We start from the raw sequence: 13,257 nt of genomic DNA on the forward strand, positions 1-13,257 counted from the left end.
TTCTCCTATATTCAAGAATATAACTACTATAATACTTCTCCTATATACCAGGAATGGTCTAGTGGTCCATAGTGGTCTCCATGTCCCTATGTGTATTAATGCTATAGCACATAAGGTGACATCTTTGTCCATAGTTCAGCTCAAGATGCAGCTTCAGGGAATTATTTTCCAGAGAGGTGGCGGTATGTTTAGTTAATGTTTTGTTGGGGGCTTTGGGGACTTTGTTCTTTGCTGTTTGTGTATAGTGTAGAATGTCGGCTGCTCAGCGTCACCAGAGAAGTCATCTGCTTCTGAGGGAAGGAACACTGTATCTAAGCCTATCACATGTGAAACTGCTGAGCTTGTGTATCTAATTCTATCATTCGTAATACGGCTGAGCTGCTGTATCTAGTCCTATCATGTGTTATTCTTACCGTTGGGCCGTTGTATCTAAGCCTTTCTCGTAATTCTGTGCCCGTGTATCTATGAGGACCTCCCATACTACATCCCCCATCATCCTATATCTTCTAATACAACTCTTATTTCCACGTCTTTACATTTCTCCTCCGGATGACCTCAGTATTTGGCGGTGTAACGTAGAAGTCAGACGACTATGAAAGGTGACGAGAGCTGCAGAACACGAGCTGTGGTATCACGGCTCAGATACATCTCGAGATCAGACTCTAAGCGCTATCTCAGTGAAGATCTCCTCCCGCTCCATGTTTCCGCTCGGTGGTCTCTCGCCTGAGACCTCTCGCCGGTGGATTGTTTTTTCTAGAACATGAACAACTTTGACGTTTCTCCACCGTTCATCCCAAAAAAGTGTCAAAAATCTTGTCCTCTTGGCCGGAGCACGGTCTGCCGGGTTTTCTCAAATTCTCAATTTCTCTGCTCATTTAATGTCGGCGAGAGAAGAAAAATAAATATTAGTTCAAGATATGATAATGTGATTAGGAGTAGAACAAGCTACGGGGGAGGGGTGGGATGGGTCTACACACTAACCCATTCACTCCCGGGTCAAAGTCAACCTCCACCTTCTTCCTCCATTGACTTTCAGAGCTGAGTTCAAAATTTTGCCAGTCAGGTCTAAGGCAGATCTAGGATGAAGAACCAACAGCCTGGGCCTCCAAGGGTGATTGCCCAGTCATGGCCGCCATCTATGTTCAGTAGTGTCCAACAGCCTGGGCCTCCAAGGGTGATTGCCCAGTCATGGCCGCCATCTATGTTCAGTAGTGTCCAACAGCCTGGGCCTCCAAGGGTGATTGCCCAGTCATGGCCGCCATCTATGTTCAGTAGTGTCCAACAGCCTGGGCCTCCAAGGGTGATTGCCCAGTCATGGCCGCCATCTATGTTCAGTGGTGTCCAACAGCCTGGGCCACAAAGGGTGATTGCACAGTCATGGCCGCCATCTATGTTCAGTGGTGTCCAACAGCCTGGGCCTCCAAGGGTGATTGCCCAGTCCTGGCCACCATCTATGTTCAGTGGTGTCCTTCAGTTATGGATGAATTGGTCACTTATCGGGCAAGGTTCAGAAGAAATCACACTGCTCTGGTCACAATGGGGAGTTTGATGGTCATTGGGGACCATACCATATAGCGGGACATTGTGAGTGCTTAGAGGTCCAGCTCAAGGTTAGTTACACCAATCACTATGGGTGGAGTAAATCTTTTCTTGGACAATTGGAGAAGGTTTGGTGGCTCCCGTCTGAGCAACAAGTCCATCTATCGTACAAGGGATGGGAAGGACAAAACCAGCACCGGAATGACTTGAATTTTGGTCTTCTCTATGGGTTTTCTTCTGATTATGAGCAGTACAAGTAACGGAGGAGAGGTGGGACTGCTCTCCACACTAAGCCCTTCACTGCCATGTCAACGTCAACCTCCACATCTTCCTCCAAGTACCTTCAGAACTGCATTCAAAATCTGTCCTACAAAAATGGGGAAGGCCTAAACCAGCACCGGAAGGACTTGTATTTAGATCAATGGATTTCCTTCTAAAAACTATTAGACATTGAATCCCCTGCTCTGCCTTGGTCGACTTGCACTAGGAATGTTCAAAGTGTTTACTGGGAGATAAATTGCAGATGTATCTCATTACATATAACAATAGCTGCAGAGGAGAAAAAAACCAAACACACACAAAATGGTCCATAACATTTTTGTCTGATTACACAGCTCAATGTGCCGGATTGTCTAGTATAATGATTTACGAGGCGTAGCCTGTGGTAGACACGGAATAACTATTTCATCCACAGGGTCATTGCAACGTTTTCGAGGCCAAGGAGAAAAAAGCCAATGATATCTCCTAGAGCATTCAACCTGTTAAGAATACAGCCTATTAATTCTTAGAAACTGCTGACATCATCATTTATTAAGATGATACACAAGGAACCAGTGATATCACCAGACACTTCATATACATGAGAATACAACCTATCAATATACCAGGAACCAGTGATATCACCAGACACTACATATACATGAGAATACAACCTATCAATATATAGGAACCAGTGATATCACCAGACACTTCATATACATGAGAATACAACCTATCAATATATAGGAACCAGTGATATCACCAGACACTACATATACATGAGAATACAACCTATCAATATACCAGGAACCAGTGATATCACCAGACACTTCATATACATGAGAATACAGCCTATCAATATACCAGGAACCAGTGATATCACCAGACACTACATATACATGAGAATACAACCTATCAATATACCAGGAACCAGTGATATCACCAGACACTTCATATACATGAGAATACAGCCTATCAATATACCAGGATCCAGTGATATCATCAGACACTTCATATACATGAGAATACAACCTATCAATATACCAGGAACCAGTGATATCACCAGACACTTCATATACATGAGAATACAACCTATCAATATATAGGAACCAGTGATATCACCAGACACTACATATACATGAGAATACAACCTATCAATATACCAGGAACCAGTGATATCACCAGACACTACATATACATGAGAATACAACCTATCAATATACCAGGAACCAGTGATATCACCAGACACTACATATACATGAGAATACAGTCTATCAATATACCAGGAACTAGTGATATCACCAGACACTACATATACATGAGAATACAACCTATCAATATACCAGGAACCAGTGATATCACCAGACACTTCATATACATGAGAATACAGCCTATCAATATACCAGGAACCAGTGATATCACCAGACACTTCATATACATGAGAATACAGCCTATCAATATACCAGGAACCAGTGATATCACCAGACACTTCATATACATGAGAATACAGCCTATCAATATACCAGGAACCAGTGATATCACCAGACACTTCATATACATGAGAATACAACCTATCAATATATAGGAACCAGTGATATCACCAGACACTACATATACATGAGAATACAGCCTATCAATATACCAGGAACCAGTGATATCACCAGACACTACATATACATGAGAATACAGTCTATCAATATACCAGGAACCAGTGATATCACCAGACACTACATATACATGAAAATACAGCCTATCAATATATAGGAACCAGTGATATCACCAGACACTACATATACATGAGAATAGAGCCTATCAATATACCAGGAACCAGTGATATCACCAGACACTACATATACATAAAAATACAGCCTATCAATATATAGGAACCAGTGATATCACCAGACACTACATATACATGAGAATACAACCTATCAATATACCAGGAACCAGTGATATCACCAGACACTACATATACATGAGAATACAGTCTATCAATATACCAGGAACTAGTGATATCACCAGACACTACATATACATGAGAATACAACCTATCAATATACCAGGAACCAGTGATATCACCAGACACTTCATATACATGAGAATACAGCCTATCAATATATAGGAACCAGTGATATCACCAGACACTACATATACATGAGAATAGAGCCTATCAATATACCAGGAACCAGTGATATCACCAGACACTTCATATACATGAGAATACAACCTATCAATATACCAGGAACCAGTGATACCACCAGACACTACATATACATGAGAATACAACCTATCAATATATAGGAACCAGTGATATCACCAGACACTTCATATACATGAGAATACAGCCTATCAATATATAGGAACCAGTGATATCACCAGACACTTCATATACATGAGAATACAGCCTATCAATATATAGGAACCAGTGATATCACCAGACACTTCATATACATGAGAATACAACCTATCAATATACCAGGAACCAGTGATATCACCAGACACTTCATATACATGAGAATACAGCCTATCAATATACCAGGAACCAGTGATATCACCAGACACCACATATACATGAGAATACAACCTATCAATATACCAGGAACCAGTGATATCACCAGACACTACATATACATGAGAATACAGCCCATCAATATATAGGAACCAGTGATATCACCAGACACTTCATATACATGAGAATACAGCCTATCAATATACCAGGAACCAGTGATATCACCAGACACTTCATATACATGAGAATACAGCCTATCAATATACCAGGAACCAGTGATATCACCAGACACTTCATATACATGAGAATACAACCTATCAATATATAGGAACCAGTGATATCACCAGACACTTCATATACATGAGAATACAGCCTATCAATATACCAGGAACCAGTGATATCACCAGACACTTCATATACATGAGAATACAGCCTATCAATATACCAGGAACCAGTGATATCACCAGACACTTCATATACATGAGAATACAACCTATCAATATACCAGGAACCAGTGATATCACCAGACACTTCATATACATGAGAATACAACCTATCAATATACCAGGAACCAGTGATATCACCAGACACCTCGTATACATGAGAATACAGCCTATCAATATATAGGAACCAGTGATATCACCAGACACTTCATATACATGAGAATACAGCCTATCAATATACCAGGAACCAGTGATATCACCAGACACTACATATACATGAGAATACAACCTATCAATATACCAGGAACCAGTGATATCACCAGACACTTCATATACATGAGAATACAGCCTATCAATATACCAGGAACCAGTGATATCACCAGACACTTCATATACATGAGAATACAGCCTATCAATATACCAGGATCCAGTGATATCATCAGACACTTCATATACATGAGAATACAACCTATCAATATACCAGGAACCAGTGATATCACCAGACACTTCATATACATGAGAATACAACCTATCAATATACCAGGAACCAGTGATATCACCAGACACTACATATATATGAGAATACAGCCTATCAATATACCAGGAACCAGTGATATCACCAGACACTACATATACATGAGAATACAACCTATCAATATACCAGGAACCAGTGATATCACCAGACACTTCATATACATGAGAATAGAGCCTATCAATATACCAGGAACCAGTGATATCACCAGACACTACATATACATGAGAATACAGCCTATCAATATACCAGGAACCAGTGATATCACCAGACACTTCATATACATGAGAATACAACCTATCAATATACCAGGAACCAGTGATATCACCAGACACTTCATATACATGAGAATACAGCCTATCAATATACCAGGAACCAGTGATATCACCAGACACTTCATATACATGAGAATACAGTCTATCAATATACCAGGAACCAGTGATATCACCAGACACTACATATACATGAGAATACAGTCTATCAATATACCAGGAACCAGTGATATCACCAGACACTTCATATACATGAGAATACAGCCTATCAATATACCAGGAACCAGTGATATCACCAGACACTTCATATACATGAGAATACAGCCTATCAATATACCAGGAACCAGTGATATCACCAGACACTTCATATACATGAGAATACAGTCTATCAATATACCAGGAACCAGTGATATCACCAGACACTACATATACATGAGAATACAGCCTATCAATATACCAGGAACCAGTGATATCACCAGACACTACATATACATGAGAATACAGCCTATCAATATACCAGGAACCAGTGATATCACCAGACACTTCATGTACATGAGAATACAGCCTATCAATATACCAGGAACCAGTGATATCACCAGACACTTCATATACATGAGAATACAGCCTATCAATATACCAGGAACCAGTGATATCACCAGACACTACATATACATGAGAATACAGCCTATCAATATACCAGGAACCAGTGATATCACCAGACACTTCATATACATGAGAATACAGCCTATCAATATACCAGGAACCAGTGATATCACCAGACACTACATATACATGAGAATACAACCTATCAATATACCAGGAACCAGTGATATCACCAGACACTTCATATACATGAGAATACATCCTATCAATATACCAGGAACCAGTGATATCACCAGACACTTCATATACATGAGAATACAGCCTATCAATATACCAGGAACCAGTGATATCACCAGACACTACATATACATGAGAATACAGCCTATCAATATACCAGGAACCAGTGATATCACCAGACACTACATATACATGAGAATACAACCTATCAATATACCAGGAACCAGTGATATCACCAGACACTTCATATACATGAGAATACAGCCTATCAATATACCAGGAACCAGTGATATCACCAGACACTTCATATACATGAGAATACAGCCTATCAATATATAGGAACCAGTGATATCACCAGACACTACATATACATGAGAATACAACCTATCAATATACCAGGAACCAGTGATATCACCAGACACTTCATATACATGAGAATACAGCCTATCAATATACCAGGAACCAGTGATATCACCAGATAATACATATACATGAGAATACAGCCTATCAATATACCAGGAACCAGTGATATCACCAGACACTTCATATACATGAGAATACAACCTATCAATATACCAGGAACCAGTGATATCACCAGACACTACATATACATGAGAATACAGCCTATCAATATATAGGAACCAGTGATATCACCAGACACTTCATATACATGAGAATACAGCCTATCAATATATAGGAACCAGTGATATCACCAGACATTACATATACATGAGAATACAACCTATCAATATACCAGGAACCAGTGATATCACCAGACACTACATATACATGAGAATACAACCTATCAATATACCAGGAACCAGTGATATCACCAGACACTACATATACATGAGAATACAACCTATCAATATACCAGGAACCAGTGATATCACCAGACACTACATATACATGAGAATACAACCTATCAATATAGGTTGTATTCTCATGTATATGAAGTGTCTGGTGATATTACTGGTTCCTGGTATATTGATAGGCTGTATTCTCATGTATATGTAGTGTCTGGTGATATCACTGGTTCCTATATATTGATAGGCTGTATTCTCATGTATATGTAGTGTCTGGTGATATCACTGGTTCCTGGTATATTGATAGGCTGTATTCTCATGTATATGAAGTGTCTGGTGATATCACTGGTTCCTGGTATATTGATAGGCTGTATTCTCATGTATATGTAGTGTCTGGTGATATCACTGGTTCCTGGTATATTGATAGGCTGTATTCTCATGTATATGAAGTGTCTGGTGATATCACTGGTTCCTGGTATATTGATAGTTTATATTCTCATGTATATGAAGTGTCTGGTGATATCACTGGTTCCTATATATTGATAGGCTGTATTCTCATGTATATGAAGTGTCTGGTGATATCACTGGTTCCTGGTATATTGATAGGTTGTATTCTCATGTATATGAAGTGTCTGGTGATATCACTGGTTCCTGGTATATTGATAGGCTGTATTCTCATGTATATGAAGTGTCTGGTGATATCACTGGTTCCTGGTATATTGATAGGCTGTATTCTCATGTATATGAAGTGTCTGGTGATATCACTGGTTCCTGGTATATTGATAGGCTGTATTCTCATGTATATGAAGTGTCTGGCGATATCACTGGTTCCTATATATTGATAGGTTGTATTCTCATGTATATGAAGTGTCTGGTGATATCACTGGTTCCTGGTATATTGATAGGCTGTATTCTCATGTATATGTAGTGTCTGGTGATATCACTGGTTCCTGGTATATTGATAGGCTGTATTCTCTTGCATATGAAGTGTCTGGTGATATCACTGGTTCCTGGTATATTGATAGGTTGTATTCTCATGTATATGTAGTGTCTGGTGATATCACTGGTTCCTGGTATATTGATAGGCTGTATTCTCATGTATATGTAGTGTCTGGTGATATCACTGGTTCCTGGTATATTGATAGGTTGTATTCTCATGTATATGTAGTGTCTGGTGATATCACTGGTTCCTGGTATATTGATAGGCTGTATTCTCATGTATATGTAGTGTCTGGTGACATCACTGGTTCCTGGTATATTGATAGGTTGTATTCTCATGTATATGTAGTGTCTGGGGATATCACTGGTTCCTGGTATATTGATAGGATGTATTCTCATGTATATGTAGTGTCTGGTGATATCACTGGTTCCTGGTATATTGATAGGCTGTATTCTCATGTATATGTAGTGTCTGGTGATATCACTGGTTCCTATATATTGATAGGCTGTATTCTCATGTATATGAAGTGTCTGGTGATATCACTGGTTCCTGGTATATTGATAGGTTGTATTCTCATGTATATGAAGTGTCTGGTGATATCACTGGTTCCTGGTATATTGATAGGCTGTATTCTCATGTATATGAAGTGTCTGGTGATATCACTGGTTCCTGGTATATTGATAGGCTGTATTCTCATGTATATGAAGTGTCTGGTGATATCACTGGTTCCTGGTATATTGATAGGTTGTATTCTCATGTATATGTAGTGTCTGGTGATATCACTGGTTCCTGGTATATTGATAGGCTGTATTCTCATGTATATGTAGTGTCTGGTGATATCACTGGTTCCTGGTATATTGATAGGCTGTATTCTCTTGCATATGAAGTGTCTGGTGATATCACTGGTTCCTGGTATATTGATAGGTTGTATTCTCATGTATATGTAGTGTCTGGTGATATCACTGGTTCCTGGTATATTGATAGGCTGTATTCTCATGTATATGTAGTGTCTGGTGATATCACTGGTTCCTGGTATATTGATAGGTTGTATTCTCATGTATATGTAGTGTCTGGTGATATCACTGGTTCCTGGTATATTGATAGGCTGTATTCTCATGTATATGTAGTGTCTGGTGACATCACTGGTTCCTGGTATATTGATAGGTTGTATTCTCATGTATATGTAGTGTCTGGGGATATCACTGGTTCCTGGTATATTGATAGGTTGTATTCTCATGTATATGTAGTGTCTGGTGATATCACTGGTTCCTGGTATATTGATAGGTTGTATTCTCATGTATATGAAGTGTCTGGTGATATCACTAGTCCCTGGTATATTGATAGGTTGTATTCTCATGTATATGAAGTGTCTGGTGATATCACTGGTTCCTGGTATATTGATAGGCTGTATTCTCATGTATATGAAGTGTCTGGTGATATCACTGGTTCCTGGTATATTGATAGGTTGTATTCTCATGTATATGTAGTGTCTGGTGATATCACTGGTTCCTTGTATATTGATAGGCTGTATTCTCATGTATATGAAGTGTCTGGTGATATCACTGGTTCCTGGTATATTGATAGGTTGTATTCTCATGTATATGTAGTGTCTGGTGATATCACTGGTTCCTGGTGTATTGATAGGTTGTATTCTCATGTATATGTAGTGTCTGGTGATATCACTGGTTCCTGGTATATTGATAGGCTGTATTCTCATGTATATGAAGTGTCTGGTGATATCACTGGTTCCTGGTATATTGATAGGCTGTATTCTCATGTATATGAAGTGTCTGGTGATATCACTGGTTCCTGGTATATTGATAGGCTGTATTCTCATGTATATGAAGTGTCTGGTGATATCACTGGTTCCTGGTATATTGATAGGCTGTATTCTCATGTATATGAAGTGTCTGGTGATATCACTGGTTCCTGGTATATTGATAGGCTGTATTCTCATGTATATGAAGTGTCTGGTGATATCATTGGTTCCTGGTATATTGATAGGCTGTATTCTCATGTATATGTAGTGTCTGGTGATATCACTGGTTCCTGGTATATTGATAGGTTGTATTCTCATGTATATGAAGTGTCTGGTGACATCACTGGTTCCTGGTATATTGATAGGTTGTATTCTCATGTATATGAAGTGTCTGGTGATATCACTGGTTCCTGGTATATTGATAGGCTGTATTCTCTTGCATATGAAGTGTCTGGTGATATCACTGGTTCCTGGTATATTGATAGGCTGTATTCTCATGTATATGAAGTGTCTGGTGATATCACTGGTTCCTGGTATATTGATAGGCTGTATTCTCATGTATATGAAGTGTCTGGTGATATCACTGGTTCCTGGTATATTGATAGGCTGTATTCTCATGTATATGTAGTGTCTGGTGATATCACTGGTTCCTGGTATATTGATAGGTTGTATTCTCATGTATATGAAGTGTCTGGTGATATCACTGGTTCCTGGTATATTGATAGGCCGTATTCTCATGTATATGTAGTGTCTGGTGATATCACTGGTTCCTGGTATATTGATAGGTTGTATTCTCATGTATATGTAGTGTCTGGTGACATCACTGGTTCCTGGTATATTGATAGGTTGTATTCTCATGTATATGTAGTGTCTGGTGATATCACTGGTTCCTGGTATATTGATAGGCTGTATTCTCATGTATATGTAGTGTCTGGTGATATCACTGGTTCCTGGTATACTGATAGGCTGTATTCTCATGTATATGTAGTGTCTGGTGATATCACTGGTTCCTGGTATATTGATAGTTTATATTCTCATGTATATGAAGTGTCTGGTGACATCACTGGTTCCTGGTATATTGATAGGCTGTATTCTCATGTATATGTAGTGTCTGGTGATATCTCTGGTTCCTGGTATATTGATAGGCTGTATTCTCATGTATATGAAGTGTCTGGTGATTTCACTAGTCCCTGGTATATTGATAGGCTGTATTCTCATGTATATGAAGTGTCTGGTGATATCACTGGTTCCTGGTATATTGATAGGTTGTATTCTCATGTATATGTAGTGTCTGGTGATATCACTGGTTCCTGGTATATTGATAGGCTGTATTCTCATGTATATGTAGTGTCTGGTGATATCACTGGTTCCTGGTATATTGATAGGCTGTATTCTCATGTATATGAAGTGTCTGGTGATATCACTGGTTCCTGGTATATTGATAGGCTGTATTCTCATGTATATGTAGTGTCTGGTGATATCACTGGTTCCTATATATTGATAGGCTGTATTCTCTTGCATATGAAGTGTCTGGTGATATCACTGGTTCCTGGTATATTGATAGGTTGTATTCTCATGTATATGTAGTGTCTGGTGATATCACTGGTTCCTGGTATATTGATAGGCTGTATTCTCATGTATATGTAGTGTCTGGTGATATCACTGGTTCCTGGTATATTGATAGGCTGTATTCTCATGTATATGAAGTGTCTGGTGATATCACTGGTTCCTGGTATATTGATAGACTGTATTCTCATGTATATGTAGTGTCTGGTGATATCACTGGTTCCTGGTATATTGATAGGCTGTATTCTCATGTATATGAAGTGTCTGGTGATATCACTGGTTCCTGGTATATTGATAGGCTGTATTCTCATGTATATGAAGTGTCTGGTGATATCACTGGTTCCTGGTATATTGATAGGCTGTATTCTCATGTATATGTAGTGTCTGGTGATATCACTGGTTCCTGGTATATTGATAGACTGTATTCTCATGTATATGAAGTGTCTGGTGATATCACTGGTTCCTGGTATATTGATAGGTTGTATTCTCATGTATATGAAGTGTCTGGTGATATCACTGGTTCCTGGTATATTGATAGCTTGTATTCTCATGTATATGTAGTGTCTGGTGATATCACTGGTTCCTGGTATATTGATAGGTTGTATTCTCATGTATATGAAGTGTCTGGTGATATCACTGGTTCCTGGTATATTGATAGGTTGTATTCTCATGTATATGTAGTGTCTGGTGATATCACTGGTTCCTGGTGTATTGATAGGTTGTATTCTCATGTATATGAAGTGTCTGGTGATATCACTGGTTCCTATATATTGATAGGCTGTATTCTCATGTATATGTAGTGTCTGGTGATATCACTGGTTCCTGGTGTATTGATAGGTTGTATTCTCATGTATATGTAGTGTCTGGTGATATCACTGGTTCCTGGTATATTGATAGGTTGTATTCTCATGTATATGAAGTGTCTGGTGATATCACTGGTTCCTATATATTGATAGGCTGTATTCTCATGTATATGTAGTGTCTGGTGATATCACTGGTTCCTGGTGTATTGATAGGTTGTATTCTCATGTATATGTAGTGTCTGGTGATATCACTGGTTCCTGGTATATTGATAGGCTGTATTCTCATGTATATGAAGTGTCTGGTGATATCACTGGTTCCTGGTATATTGATAGGCTGTATTCTCATGTATATGTAGTGTCTGGTGATATCACTGGTTCCTGGTGTATTGATAGACTGTATTCTCATGTATATGAAGTGTCTGGTGATATCACTGGTTCCTGGTATATTGATAGGCTGTATTCTCATGTATATGAAGTGTCTGGTGATATCACTGGTTCCTGGTATATTGATAGGCTGTATTCTCATGTATATGAAGTGTCTGGTGATATCACTGGTTCCTGGTATATTGATAGGCTGTATTCTCATGTATATGAAGTGTCTGGTGATATCACTGGTTCCTGGTATATTGATAGGCTGTATTCTCATGTATATGTAGTGTCTGGTGATATCACTGGTTCCTATATATTGATAGGCTGTATTCTCATGTATATGTAGTGTCTGGTGATATCACTGGTTCCTTGTATATTGATAGGTTGTATTCTCATGTATATGAAGTGTCTGGTGACATCACTGGTTCCTGGTATATTGATAGGTTGTATTCTCATGTATATGAAGTGTCTGGTGATATCACTGGTTCCTATATATTGATAGGCTGTATTCTCTTGCATATGAAGTGTCTGGTGATATCACTGGTTCCTGGTATATTGATAGGCTGTATTCTCATGTATATGAAGTGTCTGGTGATATCACTGGTTCCTGGTATATTGATA

This window comes from Hyla sarda, chromosome 13 (genome assembly GCF_029499605.1).
Source record: "Hyla sarda isolate aHylSar1 chromosome 13, aHylSar1.hap1, whole genome shotgun sequence".
Taxonomy (NCBI): domain Eukaryota; kingdom Metazoa; phylum Chordata; class Amphibia; order Anura; family Hylidae; genus Hyla; species Hyla sarda.